Source organism: Mustelus asterias, chromosome 6 (assembly GCF_964213995.1).
Source record: "Mustelus asterias chromosome 6, sMusAst1.hap1.1, whole genome shotgun sequence".
In the NCBI taxonomy this organism is placed as follows: Eukaryota; Metazoa; Chordata; class Chondrichthyes; order Carcharhiniformes; family Triakidae; genus Mustelus; species Mustelus asterias.
This window is the reverse complement of record NC_135806.1, coordinates 23970656-23991560: the sequence shown is the minus strand read 5'-3', so window position 1 is coordinate 23991560 and position 20905 is coordinate 23970656. Positions and strand designations below refer to the sequence as shown.

The window sequence follows — 20905 nt, the reverse complement described above, 5'->3', positions numbered from 1 at the left end:
GAGATTTGGGGGTCAGTTCATCTCATTAAAATTAATTATGAGCTTTAAATGTTGTTGGCTACATTTGTGATCTGATTGAAATCAAATAGAATAGAATCAATGGATCAAGTAATTTTTCCCAATGAATAAAATATTCTGAAAACCTCAAAGGTGATGAAGTCATGTTTGAGTTAAGAAGCTTGCTCCCAGGAATTGAATATAATTAAACATTTGTTAGTTATCTATTGCGTGCTCCACATCTATCAGAATTAATATACTCCTTGCGTCACCAGAGGGAACTTTCAGCTCTCTTTGGAGTAGTAGGGTTGGGGACGATTGGAGCCCTGAAGGAACAGTAGTTTCACTATTCAACAGAAAAGTCAACTTTGTCACTGAACAGAAGTTCCTACATTAAAGCAGACTGCAAATGTTCTAAATGTAGACACCCTGAGTAAAATAACACTGGCAAGTACTTAAACCTGAAATGCTGCAGATACTGGAAATCAGAAATATAAACAGAAAATGACAGATAAACTCAGCAGTCTGGCAGCAACTGTGGAGAGAGAAACAGAGTTAACATTTCAAGTTCTCTACAGAATTGACAAGAGATTAATTGCTCCTCAAATGTTGGTTTAACTTAAATTCTTCGCAAATGAAACCAACTTACAAAAGATAACATTGTAGAAACTTACAGAACAAAATCCTTTGGTCCATCATGCTCATTGAAAGAACAATTGTGTTGAGTCCCACATTCCCACTTTTTTGTCCCTAATGTTGCCAGTTTCTCAGCCTCAAGCAACTGTCCAACTCCCTTTTTAAAATTAATTATGGAATCAGCTTCCACCATCATTTCATATAAATTGTTCCAGATCCTGATTATTTTCTGAATGTAAATGATATTTTGACAATGATTTTAAATGTATGAGCTCCGGGTTGCATGGTGGCACAATGGTTGGCACTGCTGCCTCACAGCACCAGGGACCCAGATTCAATTCCAACCTCGGGTGACTATCTGTGTGGAGCCTGCATGTTCTCCCGTGCATGCGTGGGTTTCCTCCGGGTACTCCGGTTTCATCCCACACTTAAAAGATGTGCAAGTTTGGTGGATTGGCTCTGCTAAATTGCCCCTTAATATCGAGGGTCTAGCAGGGCAAATACGTGGGGTTACGTGGGGAAAGGACCTGGGTGGGATTGTTGTCGATGCAGGCTCAGTGAGCCAAATGGCCTCCTTCTGCACTGTAGATTCTATGATTCAATCTATTCACGAAAGGATTCACCTTTTCCTTCTATTCTACCAAGACCAATCATCATTTTGAAAACTTCTATTCAGTTTCCTCTTAACCTCTCTTTTCCAAGAACAATTCATTACTTTTCTAATTTCACCTCATAACTGAAGCTCCTTATCCCTTGTAGCACCCTGGTGAATCTCCTCTGCAGCCTATACATATTTACAAAACTATGGTACTTACAATTGTCCACAATGCAGCACCTGAGGCCTAACTAGTGACTTATAAAGTTTTAGCATTACCTCTCTTTGCTTTGAAATTATATTCATCAATTTATGAACCCAAGCAGTTATTATGATATGCTAACAACCTTAACAATTTGCCCTGTCACATATAAGGATTTGTATATATTGACCCCAAGGCCAGGATTTTCAATTCTGGATCAGGATCCCAGCTGCCAGATCAGTTGAGGTTCCCACCTGGAATTTTCAAATGCAAACGGCCTAATTCATCAGGAAATGGAAAGGAGACAGGGCACATTCATTGTGAGCCCTTTGAAAAGGTGAGCGACAGCCATGACCGAGTCTGCTGCCCGCTATGGATGTGACTGACAACGGAGAGGAATGGGATTGTGTTGCAAGAGGCAGGTAGGTATACACAGCCTCCAGATGTCTCTCTACAGGTCTTCACCAAAGCTGTGGCTGAGAGGTGAGAGATTTTATTCCTGGCCTTTGGCCGAAAAGAAAATCCACTCAAGACCAAAAGGGCATGACTGGGGATGGCAGAGGATGTCAGCAGCTGAGGCACAATCAGGAGGCCATGGGTCCAGTGACACAAGTGTTTTAGCGACCTCATAAGATCTGGGAAGGAGAGTGGCATACGCACGCGGGTGCATGCCTTTAACTCTGTACACAGCAAAACACATATCAGCTCAGCAGTGCTCAAACACATCACTGAGATATCAACCAACCTCACATGTGTACAGTAACTCGGAAGCAGCGACACGGGGAGCGCAACAACTCATGTCAATGTCATGCTGTGATGGCTGAGGGAAGGCAGTCTGTTCATGCATCATTCTGCCGTCATCCTGAAGGAGATCTCACAACACCCAGGGGAGATGACACAGATGGACAGCAGAGTGCACCAATTCACAGCCATGGAGGAGGCAACATTGGACATTGTGCAGGTACCATCACAGCAGGTCATCGGGTGGAAGCCAAGAAGAGCAGAATCATTGATTAGTTTTATCCTCCTCAGGTGAGGGGCTAGGGGGAAACTCCTGCCCGATGCATGACGCGGCTTGTCAAACACTGTCACCTAGGAAGTTGGTTATGCTGATGCAACGGCATAGCTCTACGAGTACTCATTAACACCTTCACCTTCTTGTCTCTCCTACAAGGCCTACAGCCTGGGTCGCTCAAAGAGAGACAAACATTGTCGACCTCTTTGGCTGGGGGTTGGCATTGCGGAGGATCCAGAACTGCCCCACTGTCTTTGAACTGGCTTTGCAAGTAGCTTAACAGACATTTAATTAGGGGTTATGCCTGGCGAACCAGACTGAATGTTTTGAAGAGGTGACTAACATTATGGACTGTGAAATGTCTTTGGATGTTATTTATATGAAATTCCTGAAGGTATTCAAAAAGCCCCTTACAGGTTAGCTAAAGTTGAAGCTCATGGAATTAAGGGAAAATTACTGACCTGGTTAGAACAACAGAACACATGCTGTAGAAATAATAGGCAGGTAGTTTAATTGGCAGTATGTGACCAGTGGAATACCATAGGGATTATTTCACCCTCAACTGCTCCCTGTGTTTATTAACAAGTTTGATGATGAGACATGCAGCCACAAAATGAAGTTTGCTAATGACACAAAGATAGGTAGTATTGTTAGCAGTGCTGATGGAAGCATAACGTCACAAAGACACATTAATAGGCAAAGCTGTGGCCGGTGGATTTTTGCTTCTACTGGAACTTCTGTATCATTGCTTATGAGACTAATGCATCTCTATGTGCCTCTCCCATCGCAGAAGTCATCTCTACTAGAAAAGTGAATTATCCAGCATCTGTTTTCAACCTGGCAGCCTTTGTGAAATAATACACCACTGGACTTTCATTCTGGACTCACGTGAAACAATAAGGTTGGGATTTTCCATGCACCCCACCCCACCCCACCAGCAACAGGGATGGAGGCTCGCCATAGGCAGCCAGTGGGATCTTCCGGTCCAATCGAGGTCTGTGGCATTTTGTATGGTTCACCTGCCCCGCCACGAGGAGGGTGGTCTTCGACGTAACCGGAAGATTCCGCAAGTGGGAAGGGCCCAAAGTCTCTGCTCTGCAAATCTTTTTTTAATCTACCCCTCTTTTATTGTATGAATGCACCAGGGGCTAAATGGTGACACCTCCTCCTGTGTGTGCAAATAAATTACCTCACTAAGTTTATCATATCTTGAGTTTACTATGGGATAAATAATCGAAATTGCATCACACCAAAACTGTGGCTTTGGGAAATACAACATCAATCATAAAGAGGGAAATCAAAATCTAAACACTTTTTTGTTTATGATAGATGGTGAGAGAAGAAAGCAGAGCTGTTTACATTAATTCCTCTTCTGTCTGTAACAGTTTGTGAATCCTGCATACAAGGTCAGCAAGACTGCACTTTTAAAATTTAGGTTTTAGTTAAAAAAACGTTTGAGAATACATGGTTCAAATATGGTCAAGATGTGCGTTAGGCCCTTTCTGGAACTCATTGGCTAGTCTCACCATCAGTCACTGGCCAGTCCCCTCTGCAAACGAAACAATTAAAAAACAAACTATTTCCTCTAGGTTTTTTACTGTCCCAGAATAAAAGTGCAAAAGGTTGACATGGGTTGGCAAAAGATTTACGGTGGAATCCTTAAGCTGCTCAGAATGGCTCCAAAATTAGGTTACGAAATGATTTTACTCAGTTGAAATCCTTTCAACAAACTTTTTCATTCAATCCATGTTTAAAACCTAGGATCTGAACTTGGCATGAAACTATCCCACCACTACCAGTTCAGCTGTAAACTTCTTCAAAGCAGTCATCTCGGAGTACGTAGCCAATTGCTGATTGTCCACTGTGGTGTAAAATGAGCCAGCAGTCCGTCCCACTGAAACTCTGCCCACCTTGTACTGCAGTGTAGTGTCAGGACCATAGGGACTAGCAACGTAAGAAGTGCTCACTTCAAACAAATGGGCTGTTTACTTAAGTGAAACAGGGGCATCCTGCTCACAATTTCCTGATGTTCAGATTTGTAGGGCATTGTTCCATGTGATGCTTATGAAATTGTTAATCAATGTCGGTGTTGTTCAGACGCCAGCCACAATTCTGTCATTTTTTTTTGTGCGTGTTTTTTTTTCTGCTGAACAGTCCTGATTCTCTGGAGCTTTTGCGTCAACTGTTCAATTTTAATTTTGTCACCAGCACCGTAACTGGCACCAGTGGGTTTCCAATGGGAATCCTCCCATCTGAGATGCTTAGGAGAGGAACAGGAACTACAGATGTGAGATTGGCAGGTTGCACCTGAGGGCATTCTTGCCATTAACAAGCAGCATAAGGCAGAGAAAAGCAAGTGATAGTAACTTCCAGCTCAAACTTGCACACCCACCTTCTTGGTACTTCAATGCATCCTGTGGGATGGTGCCACAAAATACCATGGAACATAGCTCCCTTTACATGCATCTCAGAAAGCACTGGCTCCAGAAGCATCAAACAGCTGCAGAGCTGTTCCACCATTGGTCTGCATACTCACATTATGGTTTCCCTTTCCCTTCATCGTTCTCTTATTAACTCCTTATTAACTTCCCCCCCCCTCCCCCAATTCCCATTAGCCGTGATAAATGGGGCTCATGGGCTGCAATCACTTCTGAGCTTCTTCTAAGGCTATCTAGTATTTTTGACTTCCTATTCTGATTATGTACTTTGATTGTCCTCTTTTCTTTTAAAGTTTCCATTCCCCAACCTAATATGTTCCCTGCACTGTCCAAATTTACACCTAAAGTTATACAGTGCATGTGAGCAAAGTACATAATGTTAAGAATAAAGCATGCACCATAGCTATCATAGAATCATAGCACTCTACAGTGCAGAAGGAGGCCATTCGACCCACTGAGTCTGCACCGACTCTTACCCAGGCCCTATTCCCATAACCCCATGTATTGACCCTGCTAATCCACCTCAGCTGTATATTTTGGGACACTAAGGGGCAATTTAGCATGGCCAATCCACCTAACCTGCCCATCTTGGGACTGTGGGAGGAAACCGGAGAACCTGGAGGAAACCCACGCAGAAACGGGGAGAATGTGCAAACTCCACACAGACAGTGACCCAAGGCTGGAATTGAACCTGGATCCCTGGCGCTGTGAGGCAGCAGTGCTAAGCTGTGGCACCATTGATCAGGGAGGGGTTTTCTGAAACTGGCATGAAAGGCTAAACAATGTTACTGTAATTGTCCTGAGGAGAGCAGAAGTGTTTTAAACCCAATGCAGAGTGCGCATAAAGATAGAAAATATTCCATTCACAACACACCACACATTTTTGGTAAAAAGATCACTGAGGGATGAATGTTGATCAGAAATTTTCTTTACCTCCCATGAGATGTTGGAGGTTTTGCAAATCCTTTGACTTTCAAAATACCAACCCATATTTTAAGTGCATTTGAAAAGATTTTAAATTCAGCCTGGAAAAATATAAACACCAAATCAATGGAAAAAATTCACCTGACAAACAAAATGCAAGTTTTTTGTCTTTAATGCCATGGGATATAATTGTCTTCAAAAAACTGATTAGTTTCAGTTTAGCCTGTCACTAAGTATTGGACATTTAGAATCAGATTAAGCAGAAAGCTTTGGAGTAATTTTAAAAGTACACATTGCAGCAAGTGGCTCTACAAATTGCTGGAAGAAGACAAAGGGGGCGATATTTCCAGCCCACTGCGCTGCTCATAAGTGGAGGCCATTTAGCTGGCTCTCTGCTGCGTGCCTCTGGCTGTCGGATTAAAATATTTAAATTCAAATTTAAATGTCATTAACGCACCCAGGACTGAAATCTGGGGACCTGCTGACCGCTCCGCCGCCCCCTCCCCCACCCCAACCCCTCCCCCCCACCCCCGCCCACCCCCAGCCCAAATCAGGAGTGTTTCACTCCAGCGAGGTTTACCACAGCTCCCACTAACGGAAAGCTGGCATCCCGATCCTGCTGGAGTAAAGGGGGGCCATGGAGGCCCCCAGCAGGTAAAGAGTTTGGGTGGGTGCCCGTGGGCATTGCCAGCCTAGCAGTGCCAACCTGGCCCCCTGGCACTGCCCAATGGGCAAAGTGGCAATGCCCAGGGGGCACCTTGGCACTGCCCACCGGGCATCAGGCAGCACCAAGAGGACAGAGCCTACTGGGGCGGGGCATGTGGGGGGGGGGGGTGATCAATGTGGGTGGGGGTTCTCGCTGCACTTAGGATCGATGACAGAGGGAGAGAAGGTGGTTACGGGGGCTGGGGAGGGTCAGGATTGTGAGGGTGGGGCCGGGATTCTGGGCAGGTTGGGGACGGGGCTGTCGGACGGGATGGTGGGGGGGGGGGTGTAGGCTGGCCCAGCGCCATCGATTGGTTTGGGGGGGGGGGGGGGGGGGGGGAGGCGGGGAGGAGGGGGTCAATCGGGCTGGCTCACGATGGATAAGGAGCAGCTGTTCCTCTTAGTTGAAGGGTCCGTCACGAGGGGACATAGGTTCAAGGTGAGGGGCAGGAGGTTTTAGGGAGATGTGAGGAAAAACCTTTTTACCCAGAGGGTGGTGATGGTCTGGAATGTGCTGCCTGGGAGGTTGGTAGAGGTGGCGTGCCTCACACCCTTTTAAAAGTACCTTGATGAGCACTTGCCATGTCATAACATTAAGGGCTATGGGCCAAGTGTTGGTTAATGGAATTAGGTGGGAGGTCAGGTGTTTCTCGTGTGTTGATGCAGACTCAATGTGCCAAAGGGCCTCTTCTGCACTGTGAGATTCTCAGATTCTAGGTATACACACTGACATTGATACAACCCCGTTAAAAAAACTATTTTCCGCCATTACTTGCTCTGTTACCACTCTTCCTAGAAGGTCCTTCACATAGAGTTAGCTGCAAATGAGTATTATATATATTTCAGTTCAATAAACAGGGGAAACAGACATCAACATGGAAAACTTCTGTCATTATTTGCGACTGGGATTCTCCGGTGCCACTGAAAGTGAATGGAGTTTGGCTGGAATGCCAAATTCTCTGTTTTCAGTTGCAGCGGGACAGCCATGGACAGGATCAGGGAATCCCGCCATTAATGGACAGCATGCATGTTTAATAAACAAATAGCTCACGTTTGCTTTAACTGGTACTTGAAGCAAATATTCATGGTAGAACATCCAAAAGCCGACTTATATAATGAAAGTGATGGATTGTAATTAAAGTTAGATGCATGACACAGCAGCCACATTCCTTTCCTACACGATAAAATAAACGTAGCTTAAAAGAATATTCCCGTTAAATTGTAAAAACAGTATTTCTGCCAAATACTGATGGGATGAGAAAAGGCCTAACTTTTCTTCATGAGAGAAAAAAAACTGGAATAAAGAAACAGAAAATACAGAAGGTCCGTCAATGCCTGGAAAGAGAAATGATAAATTAACATATTTTCTCTTTGCAGATACTGATGGATGTGTTATACATTGCCAACATTTTCTATTTTAGTTGTACTTTTTGAATTCTGTTTCAACTGTAGCAATCTTTTTTGCAGTTGGTACGCTGTCCTGTGGCGGGAGTGGGAAATGTTTCTCACTCCAGAGGCCGACAGGAAACCCCGTCTCATGTTCTGGCCCCAACCTCATTATTTATGCATCTGGGGGCTTGCACCATGTTCTATGGTGGGGTGGAATTCATCTCTGGGTGCCATATTTAAAAGGTCCCCAACATCACTGACCACCATCACTGACCCACCATCACTGACCCACCATTAAAGAAAGAAGATGGCCCTCCTGAAAAAGGTGGATCTCCAGGAATACACTGATACTGCAAGGTGGGCCTTCTTGATGACACTGATGCTGCAAAATCTTCCTGATAGATGCTCCCCTCACCCACTGCTGTGCAGTTCTGGGGTCCAGAATCGCTGGCGGCCTCCATCTCGAATTCAGGAAGCAGCCCCAGGCATTCTTCAGAAGAAGTCCCAACTTCTTCACAATATGACGCTGTTCCCGGGCAGCACAGCGGCACAGCAGTTAGCACTGCTGCCTCACAGCGCCAGGGATCGGGTTCAATTCCGGTTTTGGGTCATTGCCTGCGCGGAGTCTGCACATTCTCCCCTTGGCTGCGTGGGTTTCCTCTGGGTGCTCCGGTTTCCTCCCACAGTACAAAGATGTGTGGGTTAGGTTAATTGGCCATGCTAAGTTGTCCCTTCGTGTTGGGACATGAAGGACAGGGTTATGGGGACTGGGCCTGGGTGGGGTTTTTGTTTTGCCGGCTCAATGGGCCAAATGGCCTGCTTTTGCACTGTAGGGATTCTATGATTCTGTGTGTTCTGGACCAGTGTATTTACCGGGCGTTGTGCGGGGGGGGGGGGGGCTTCAGAATGCATCCATTAGCAGGATGCAAATCAGTTTCACGCTGGTCACCAGCAGGCTTCCCAATCCACCATTGGGGAAGACCAGCGGAAGATCCCATGGGAAATTCACGCCGGCATAAAGCAAATATTTGGGCCTCTTGCTGAATTCTCTCTCCCAACTGCCATTGAACCCGTCGGCAGGAGCATGGAAGAATTCTGCCCCTTATTTGCGTTGACAATAAATTAGAAGACAAATAATAAGATAATGATAGTAATTTCCATCCAAACCTTAGTGAATTTTTAATCATTAACAGATTTGGAACAAAAAACGTGTTGCCAGTAAATACCAGATACATGTACAACTTCAATCTATTAAATTAGTATTTTTAAAAATATGCAGAAATATAACTCTGTTGTTCCACTTGTAGTCTACATGCAAACTTTCATTTAACAACATATTGTGCCGCAGTCAGGTGTTGCCAGTCTCTGTTTCCTAGAAGTTGTGGAAAGAACCTGTTTTTCCTGCATATACAATACCACCCAAGGAATGGCTGAAACAACTTATTCATAGAATCCCTACAGTACAAAAGGAGGCCATTCATCCCATCAAACCTGCACCAACAACAATCCCACCCAGGCCCTATCCCCCACATATTTACCCTGCTAATTGCTCTGACACTAAGGGGCAATTTAGCATGACCAATCAACGTAACCTGCACATCTTTGGACTGTGGGAGGAAACTGGAACACCTGGAGAATACTCATGCAGACACAGGGAAAACGTGCAAATGCTGCACAGACAGTCACCCGAGGTTGGAATTGAACTGTGAGGCAACAGTGCTAACCACTGTGCCACCGTGCTTCCCTCGGTGGCCTTATTCAGTGGCTATATGTCATTTTCAAGCAAGCATACACCACTGGTACTGGAGATCTTTGTTATTTATATATGGATTGTCCTACGTTCAACATTTACATTTTTTAGACCAGTATTTCTTTCACTGAAATCTGACTTTTTCTCTATTTGTGCCTGTTTGTTTTCTTGAGTGTATGTCAAAACCAAAAAAAAGCACAGCAACAATCAATTGTTATGAAATCTTACTAAAATATATTGAAATGCAATATACCCCAATGCTTATTTAGTCATCATCTAATGCTCCATAGTATCTGTAAAACCATCTCAGATGCTGAAAATCTCAATGCAGTCACTATGGAATCAGCTAAATATGTCCAGGAAAGGAACTATCCAGTTTTAGCAGCATGGCAGAAATGGAATCAATGCATCATACAGCATTCCAGTTACTCCTCCTCCATAGTGCAGTCCATATTTAACTTAAGTCCTCCATTACAGAGTTTACATTTGATCCAAACAGTAGCAGATACAAGAGACATTCTTGTGCTTTGGTGCAATGATAGAATGGGAGTTTTCAAATAGGAAAAGTGTGGTAAACTCAGGAGCCAAAGAAGAAAATAACATGATTTACAAACATAAAGACCCCTATCTTTAAGCACATTGGGACATCTCTCCATAAAAGCAAATTGCTTCTTACCTATGGCACAGTGGATAGCATAGTTGCCTCAGTGCCAGGGACCTAAGTTCGATTCCCGGCTGGGGTCACCCTCTGTGTGGAGTCTGCATGTTCTCCCCGTGTTTCCGTGGGTTTCCTCCGGGTGCTCCGATTTTCTCCCACAGTCAGAATGACGTGCTGGTTAGGTGCATTGGCCATGCTAAATTCTCCCTCAGTGTACCCGAACAGGCGCCGGAGTGTGGCGACTAGGGGATTTTCACAGTAACTTCATTGCAGTGTTAATGGAAGCCTACTTATGACACTAATAAATAAACTTAAAACTTATCTTGCAGCCGTTACAATGCACTAGCTTCACTGATGTAAGAAATAGTGGGCATTGTGGCTCCAATATGGCTATAAGGCTCTTAAAATAACTCCAATATCAACAGTAAACATCAATGGCATTAATTTGCGATCATGGTCCCGTATATTTAAACTAAACCTAATGAGGGAAAATGACTGTATACAAAGGATGGAATTTTCAGAGTTATTATAGGCCTTTCAATGTAATTAAACATGAGTAAAGCCTCTGTAGATTATGACTCTGTTGATTGTCTCTCATTCCTCAAGTTCACAAACCAGGTAAAGGCAAAGTAACACAGAAATCATTAACTTTAGTATCTGTGCTATAACCCATAGATTCCTGGAAATCTAGACATTCCCTGTAAACTATGATCAATCTATTTGTACAGGCTGAGTACATAACGTTGGCTCAATACTGACCTTATATTTAATCCTGTGAGTCCCTAAATCCCTTTGCAGCTCTCAAAAACACAGTAACATTCAATCAATAAAGAACAGGATATACAGTCAGATCTGCAAGCTAGAACTGGTCACTCCTCTTCATTTCAAGTTGTTTAATTTTTTTTGCACTACATTCCCATTTTAGCTAAGTTATTTATGCTGCTTAATTGATATTATTGCCTGATCCTTGTAGTCCAAATAAATGGTTTTCGATCAGGAGACGTGTTCTGTATAACTGACAGGCGTGGCTCAAGTGAGTCTGATTGGTCTCTGAAAGTATCCCAGCTAGTCGATTGTGTCTCTCTTCCATTGCTATTCTTCATTCTGTTAATTATCCTAAACGTCCATCACTTGTGTTCGAAGTGAATGAGCACGACATGAAGGGTTTCCCGCCTTTTAATTGGGTACTACAGGGTAAATTTGATGAGAAACCATACAGTGATGGAGCCTCACAAATAATCAAAGAATATGGAACAGTCATGAACCACTTACCCTTGATTGTTTGATGTGTGGTGCCTGCGTGTGACACCTCACCCACAATTAACATGACCATTTTTAAAAAATTTGGTATCCAAGTACCAGAGATCAGGAGAATTTCTTGTCATGGATCGGAATGCACTGCCTGAAAGTACAGTGGAAATAGATTTTTTCTCATTTTTCATAGGGAATTGAATTAATAATTCAACAGAAAAAACATTAGAGGGCTTTGAGGAAAGAGCAGGGGAGTGAAACTAATTGCAAAAGAACCAGCATAGGTACAATGGGCCAAATGACCTACTTCTGAGCTGTATAATTCTTCAACATATCAATTGTATAAAACAGGTAGAGTAATAGATGTAACAATTCAAAGTAAGGTCTTTCTAAAAACATTTACTGTTTATCATCAAGCAAAGGAGAGAAAAACTTACACGAAAGATTGATTGCAATAGCGGAAAACCAGTTGTGGGTACTAGGCGATGACAGGATTTCATGTGAATGTGATGCAGCCTCACCTTCATATGACAAACAAGAGTGCCACGTTCATTGCCAAGGCTCTGAATCTTCAGAGTGAATGAAGGTGATGCGCATTCAGGTAATTTGCCACGCCATTCTGTACCTGGATACTGTTCTGTAACCAGCCTCTGCTCTGTAACCAATTACTGCTCTATAACCAGTCTCTGCCCTGTAACCAGTCTCTGCTCTGTAACCTGCTCTGTAACCAGTCTCTGCTCTGTAACCTGCCCTGTAATCAGTCTCTGCTCTGTAATCTGCTTTTAACCAGTCTCTGTTCTGTAACCACTGATACTAAACACGTTTTGTAATCAATCACTGCCCTAACCTGTCATTTCTCTGCATCTTGTTGCAGTAAATAATTGCTGCTCTTTAACCAAGAGGTGCCCAAATATAGAATCCTCTGACTTGGTTTGGATGTCGCACCTGGAGCACTATCTCTCTCTGGCAAGCATCATCTGAATATCACTTCATTTGTACTTTTATTTACATGATGTAATTAGCTCAATTTTCAAACAGAATTTCAGCTTTCAATATCGACAATAACTTTGAGAGATGCCACGTGTGGCCAGCTAAAGCAGCAACTCACTGAGTGTGAAAGTCACAAGCATACAAACATATTTTTGATAAATATGAATACTGAAAGGTTTAACAGAAATGATTAGAAATAAAAGGAAGCTTCAGAATAATGATAATTATGGAAAAACCAGTTTAAACAGTTGCATCAATGTTCTTTAAATACGCAGTCTATCACAGCAAAGACAAACTCTGATGAAAGACCTATTTTACTACTTCTGACTGCTAATACACAAGTTTGAATGCTTCATAACTTCCAGCGAAGTTGAATCCAGTTGAATCCAGTCATGTTTGCAGTAATGTGGCATTACAGTAAGTTCTTGGAGCAGACCCAGGTCAAGAGTCTGAAACAGTGCCAGGTCACAGCAGGGAAGAGACTACTGCACCGTGCATTAGCCAGTCAGCAGTTCAAGACTGCATATTTTTCAGTCACTAAATGCAGCTAACATTTACAGTTTCTCACACCAGCCTTTCAAGCTCAGCCCTCGAAGAAATATAATTGTTTTTAAAAGAAATACATTCAATTCTGCATTCTCAGTGCTGGAATTAGCCTGTTGTCATTCCAATCCAATTCAATGCCAAGTGGGAACATTCATTTCATAGATAAATGTAACCTTGATGCGAACAAAGATTGTATCACAGAAACATAGAAACTAGAAGCAGGAGTAGGCCATTCGGCCCTTCGAGCCTGCTCTACCATTCATTTTGATCATGGCTGATCATCGAACTCAATATCCTGGTACCCCCTTCCCTCCATATCCCTTGATCCTTTTAGCCCCAAGAGTTATATCTAATTTCTTCTTGAAGTCATACAACATTTTGGCCTCAACTACATTCTGTGGTAATGAATTCCACACATTCACCACCCTCTGAGTGAAGAAATTTCTCCTCACCTCAGTTCTAAAAGGTTTACCCATTATCCTCAAACTATGACCCCTGGTTCTGGGCTCCCCCAACATTAGGAACATTCTTTCTGAATCCAACCTGTTAGAATTTTAATAGTTTCTGAGATTCCCCTCTCACTCTTCTAAACTCCAGGGAATATACTCCTAACCGATTTAGTCTCTCCTCACATGACAGACCTGCCATCCCAGGAATCAGCCTGGTAAACCTTTGCTGTACTTCCTCTATAGCAAGGACATCCCTCCTAAGATAAGGACACCAAACTGCACACAGTGCTCCAGGTGTGGCCTCACCAACGCCCCATACAATTGCAGCAAAACTACCCTATCCCGATACTCAAATCTTCTCGCTATGAAGGCCAACATACCATTTGCCTTCTTTACTGCCTGCTGTACCTGCGGCGCTTACTTTCAGCAACTGATGCACGAGGACTCCAAGGTCTCGTTGAGTATCCACTTCTCTCAATTTACAGCCATTCAGGCAATAACCTGTCTTCCTATCATTGCTACCAAAGTGAATAACCTCACATTTATCCACATTATACTGCATCTGCCTTGCGGATGCCCACACACTCAGCCTGTCCAAATCACGCTGATTTCCTACAATATCCTCCAATACTGCTTGACGAAGCCTTACCCTTTGCACTTTTATAGCGTACTACATGTTCAGATTGGTTACCTATGTGATTCGTAAAGGGAAACAATATATAGGCTGTGAATTTAGATTTGCAAATTGGGATTGCTGATAGCTTGCATGTGTGCAAAATCCGGCATGGTGATCTTGGGGTCATGAACCTGACATTAATATGAAGGTCTCCCAGCCTGCCAGCCATTTAGGAAAAATAATCATGAACAGGCAATTAAGCTTGTTAACAAGCCAATTGACCAAAATATTACATTGCTCACGCCATTATGCAGTTGGCGTGGGTAGGCGGGTGGGAGTGAGTAAAAAAGTGGGAAGGAAAAGGAATAGGGGTTATCCTATGCACATTGGGTGCACCTGCCCCGCAACAGATGATACTCCCTCCCACTTTGTGGCTCACCACCTCACCTCCAAACTCAACCATTTCAGATCTTTCCCTCAGGTGCTTGAACCTCTCCGCCCAAAATGGCTTGATTTACCCGAGTCCAGGATCTCTTCATCCTGGAACTGTTTGTAGTACCAGCAGCGTCCATTACAGCGTTCCGGCACTGGTGGGATTTCCTCCGACAAAGAACAAAGAAAATTACAGCGCAGGAACAGGCCCTTCAGCCCTCCAAGCCTGCACCGACCATGTTACCCGACTTAACTAAAACCCCCTACCCTTCTGGAGACCATATCCCTCTATTCCCATCCTATTCATGTATTTGTCCAGACGCCCCTTAAAAGTCGCTATCGTATCTGCTTCCACTATCTCCCCCACAAGGAGTTCCAGGCACCCACCACCCTCTGTGTAAAAAATCTGCCTCGTACATCTCCTTTGAGCCTTGCCCCTCGCACCTTAAACCTGTGCCCCCTAGTAATTGACTCTTCCACCCTGGGAAAAGGCTTCTGACTATCCACTCTGTCCATGCCTCTCATAATCTTGTACACTTCTATCAGGTCACCCCTCCACCTCCGTCGTTCCAGTGAGAACAAACCAAGTTTCTCCAACCTCTCCTCATAGCTGATCCCCTCCATACCAGGCAATATCCTGGTAAATCTTTTCTGTACCCTCTCCAAAGCCTCCACATCCTTCTAGTAGTGTGGCGACCAGAATTGAACACTATATTCCAAGTGCGGCCTAACTAAGGTTCTATAAAGCTGCAACATGACTTGCCAATTTTCAAACTCAATGCCCCAGCCGATGAAGGCAAGCATGCCGTATGCCTTCTTAACTACCTTCTCCACCTGCATTGCCACTTTCAGTGACCTGTGTACCTATACACCCAGATCCCTTTGCCTATCAATACTCTTAAGGGTTCTGCCAGAGAGACACAAATCCCACTCTCCGCTTCGTTAGGCCTCAGGCAGCCCGTCATCACTGTGGGGCAGCCCCATTTTTGTTGCTCATCCCCACATGAAATCCACCCCTTCGTAAAGCACTCACCCCTGCTTTGATTTGCTCTGACTCTACGGCTCAGGAACCAAGTTAATTTGGTTGATGTTGAAAACCAGAGGACAGCGAATAGCAAAAGGACCAGTCATGAAATAAGTTTTTACACAGTGAGTGGTTGGGCTGCCAGAGAGTGCAATGGAGATAGATTCAATCATGACTTTCAAAAGAGAATTAAATAATTGTCAGATTGTAGAGCTACAGGGAAAGGGCAGGGCAGTGGGACAACTGAGTTGCTCTTGTAGACAGCTGGCACAGAGCTGATGGGCTGAATGATCTCCTTCTATACTTTAACCATGATTCTACAGTGCAATATTAAGAAGTGTGCTCAACCAGCACTGTATTTTGTTTATACAAGTCATTAGCTTAACCTATTCCAACATGAATATTGGAAAAGTTCTGCTTTTGCTTAGTCACAAACTCCATAAGTTGTGTCCTGCCATTGCTTTAGAAAACGGTGGAATCAGAAATGATACTGATCTACACTCAGTCTGCAGGCCATACCCACTAGATTAGTGTGCTACAATCGAGAAAATCATGAAAGCATTAGGGGCTTTCATTGCAAAATTTACATTTCTCATTCGTCAAGCTTCCTAAACTCAAGATCAGCCACAAAACCAAGGTTACATTGTGCAGCCTACTTGTGAAGCATCATAGGAATATATACTTCATTTTACAACTGTGCATTTGTCCTTCCCAGCTGCTGGGCAGATAATGCACCCACATCAGTTTCCTGCTCAGAATGAAATTGACTGCCTTATATAATGTTTTTAAAAAAGCTTTTACTAAGGACAAACGTTCAGGTTTAACCCTCCCCAAAATTCAGAGCTGTCCTCTGCTGCAAACTATGCAACATAGGCTGCCACCTACTTACATTGATCAACATATTAGAAAAGTATTAAAGAAAGCCATTTGTTATTTGAACATGAATTGTCTTACGGCGTGGCACATGTAATTACTGTAAGGTTAAAATGGCCTTTATTTGGACCTCTTTAATTTACCACTTGATCTCAGCTCTTCCATAGTGGGGCGGCACAGTGGTTAACACTGCTGCCTAACAGCGCCTGGGACCCGGGTTCAATTCCCGGCTTCGGTCACTATGTAGAGTTTGCACGTTCTACCCGTGTCGTGTCTGCATGGGTTTCCTCCCACAGTGCAAAGATGTGTGCGGGTTAGGTTGATTGGCCACGCTAAATTGTCCCTTCGTGTCAGGGTGTTTGGAAGGGTAAATATGTGGGGTTACGGGGATAGGACCTGGGTGCAATTGTTGTTGGTGCAGACTTGATGGGCCGAATAGCCTCCTTCTGCACTAGAGATTCTATGATCAATAAATGAGAATGGTAAGAAAACAATACTTTGCAAGAAGTAAGAGTGTTGCTAGGTGTTACGAAGAAGAAACATATAGGATCTCTCTTTGTAATACAGTTACGTTGAACAATAATAATCTCTTACCATTCTTAGTCTTGGTGTGAAAAAACTGCTACAATCACACAAAAAAAACATGCTCTTTTGCTTTTGGCATCAGTGAATGTAATAATGAAGTTTGGTAATCTGTCATAAATTACCTGCAACACTAAAATTTGATTTCAGGTAAAGGCACTGTGTAAAAGAACCATTAGTCATTCTATGCATAAAACGTGCTAATCAAATCAGTGTCCAATAACTGCAGCTTCACATGCTGGAGAACAGGGGTAACCTGCCAGCAAACTACATTCACACACAGTTTGGCAGTGGCTTTTGTCCAACTTGGTAAAGGGTAAAAAGTTCAATGGATATGTTCTGTGCAACGTTTGGTTTTGGCTTTAACAGACAGATCATAACTTTGGCACTTACTTGTCAAACAATGAACTAAGATCCAAGCTAATTGTGTGGAACTGTTGTTACAGAAAGCAGTTATGAATAACTTGGCGATGCTATGAATGCCGATGCCAAGAATACTGTTATTTTGGAGTCAGACAATACCTTGGCACCCAATATACATTCAATGACTTGCCCTAATAAATGATGAGTCCTTAGGATCAGCACGTGCAGCTCTCCCTGGTTAATACAAAAATAGACTTGGCATCCATAATTCTCCCTGGTACTCTCCCTATCATACTCTATGCTAAGACTCCAGTACATTTTCAATGTTTATAGTCATGGATAGTGTATTGATGCTCAGACAGAAACAAAAGTAGAATTTCTCTTGATTTGCATTTGACAACATCAAGCTGATATAAGCATTGTCTTGAAAATAGTATCATCATTCTGGCAACTACTCCAGTTTAATTGTAGCACGATGGCACAATGGTTAGCACTGCTGCTTCACAGCTTCAGGGACCAAGGTTCAATTCCCGGCTTGGGTCACTGTTTGTGTGGACTTTGCACTTTCTCCCCGCATCTGCGTGGGTTTCCTCTGGGTGCTTTGGTTTCTTCCCACAGTCCAAAGATGTGCAGGTTAGGTGCATTGGTCGTGCTAAATTGCCCTTTAATGTCCCGGGATGCGTACGTTAGAGGGATTAGTGGGGTAAATATGTGGGATTATGGGGATCGGGCCTGTGAGGGATTGTTGTCAGTGTCGACTCAATAGGCTGAATGGCCTCTTTCTGCATCGTAAGTGGTTTCTATGATAGTTTGTCTTCATTCTTTAATTTTTGCTCATTGCTTCACCCCAATCCAAACTGAGGCGATATCAAACTCCACTTGAATAGAAATATTGAAACATAGAAACTTGAAGCAGGAGGAGGCCATTCGGCCCTTCGAGCCTGCTCCGCCATTCATTTTGATCATGGCTGATCATCAAAATCAATATCCTGATCCCTTGATCCCTTCAGCCCCAAGAGTTATATCTAATTTCTTCTTGAAATCGCACAATACTTTCTATGGTAGTAAATTCCACACATTCACCATTCTCTCGGTGAAGAAACTTCTCCTCACCTCTGTCCTAAAGGTTTACCCTTTATCCTCAAACTATGACTCTTTGGACTCCCCTTCACTGGGAACATTCTTTCTGAATCTACCCTGTCTAACCTTGTTAGAATTTTATAAGTTTCTATGAGATCTCCTCTCACGTCTATGAATTCCAATGAATGGGAACTGGTAGGGTCTGTGTTTCTGGGAAACAAGGGGAGCTCTCAGACTGTCCTGGTGAGGGGTGTAGGGGGATTGGACATCATGATGAAGGTGAGACAGTTATGACGGGAAAATTGAAGGAGGGAAACAGAAGAGTCACAGACGTGTGTGAGAAAAGATGGGACAAAGAGAAAAGAAATAAAATTGAGATAGGAATCAATCAGTTCAGTGGGGGCAGGAACAGGCTGAAAGGAGATGTCTACCCAGTAGGCTGAGTTTGTCTAAGCCTGCCTCATAACTTAACCTTTGAAGTTTCTGTATCCAGGTTGGTTATGGGCATCAAGCCTCAATTACCACAAAACTTAATATGACTTCTACAGTGGGCAGGAAGAAGAAAAACTGCCTCCTTGCCAATCAAGTGAGATGCATTACACTGCACATTTACACGTTAGAGTATATTATCTTGTACTTTCTGCTGGTTTGTTTGAAACACACATCAATGGAAATTCTGCTGCCCCTAACAAGCGTAGTATTAAAACATATCATTAGTTTTACTCCTTATTGTACTTGGTAGGATCGGAGACCACATTTTTGCAAAGATAATATATCTGTCGACGTTATAGCTAAAATAAAAACCAATTAAGACATAGGGAGGGTAGCTATCCAGAACAGAATGCACTAATGCACACATACTTTGTTCCAAAGAGTAAAATGATATAGTAATATATTTACCAGAATCCACGATTATCAGTTAATGAGTGAACCACATTTTGACTTACAACCTTGAACATTATATGCAAGATGAAGAGTTCAACAGTTTCCTGTTATTCTGCTTTACTATGCTCACAGAATTATACAGCTTTATAGGGGGTTACAATTGATCATAAACTTAGCAGGACCTGGGATTTCTGCCATGAGTATCTCACCTCCTGACTTCCCAAATCTGCCCACTATTTCCAAGACACAATCAGGAGTGTGATGGAATACTCCCCACTCGCTTGGATGAGTGCAGCTCCAAAAACGGTCAAGAACTTGAAATCATCCAGGATAAAGCAGCTCGCTTGATCAGCATGCCTTGCGCCATCTTAAACAATAGCTCCGACCATCACCAGTGCTAATGGCAGCAGTGCATACCATAAACAAGATGCATGGCAGTACTTGACCAAGGCTCCTTTGTACAGCATTCAAATCCCATTTCCTTGCATGCTCATAACTCTCAACAAAGATATATTCCATTGCAAAAGAAAAATGCGATGAGAAGGATTCACCACTGAGAAATGATTTTACTGAAACATCTAAGATTATGAAGGGGGTTGACATGGTAGGTGCTAAGAGGATTTTTCCCCTTATAGGGGAAACAGAAGCAGAGAGAACATTTAAAAATAAGGGATCTTCCTTTTAAGACTGAGATGAAGAGGCATTTCTTCTCTCAGAAGGCCACTTGTCTTTGTAATTCTCTTCCCCAGAGAGCAGTAGAGGCTGAGCATCTTTGAACAAAGTAAATGCTAAGTCAGACAGATTTTTGATCTACAGGGGTGTCAGAGGTGATGAGAAGCAGGCATGAAAGTGGAGGGAAGGCCACAATCCGATCAGCCATGATCCTATCTACACCCTAGCTATGACTGTAACACTACAATCTGTACCCTCTGCACCCTCTCCTTTCCTTCTCTATGTACGGTATGCTTTGTCTGTATAGCATGCAAGAAATAATACTTTTTCACTGTATACTAATACATGTGACAATAATAAATGAAATCAAATATCACATAGTGGGGCAGGCCTCATGGGCAAATACCGATTTGTGCTCCTAATTGTTAAGATCTTATGTTTTTTTACCATTTCCATAGAATGCTGGCATCACTGGCAACACCAGCATTTGCTGCTCATCCCTAATTATGTTTTTATGAAACTTCAGGTGTAATTCCAACAGTTCCACAGGGATCGATTTAGATAACAGTTTCACAAAGGTGTGAAGCATTTTGATCTACGCAAAGGTTTTTATGTCAAAAGTTTTACCTTCACTTAATGGGATCATGTTGACAACAGCAAAGATATATTTCCTGCCTCTTTTTGTTAATCTACTGTGGTAGGTATGGTGACACAGTGGTTAGCACTGCTGCCTCATAGCACCAGGGACCCAAGTTCAATTCCGGCCTTGGATGACTATCTGTGTGGAGTTTGCAAGTTCTCGTCATGTATGCATGGGTTTCCTCCGGGTGCTC

The 20905-nt window shown here is 43.2% G+C and overlaps 1 protein-coding gene across 8 annotated transcripts in view; it reads right to left on the bottom strand.

Moving 5' to 3' along the window:
- LOC144494784 (nuclear factor 1 B-type-like) overlaps positions 1-20905 on the bottom strand; it is a 321955-nt gene that overhangs the window by 162483 nt on the left and 138567 nt on the right. The window contains exon 1 of one of the 8 annotated variants that reach the window (XM_078214128.1): positions 11069-11148. The exons of the other annotated variants lie outside the window; for them this stretch is intronic. The gene's annotated coding sequence lies outside the window, so the exon portion shown is untranslated. Of the gene's footprint in view, positions 1-11068; positions 11149-20905 lie in introns of those variants that run through there. 8 annotated transcript variants of the gene reach the window in all.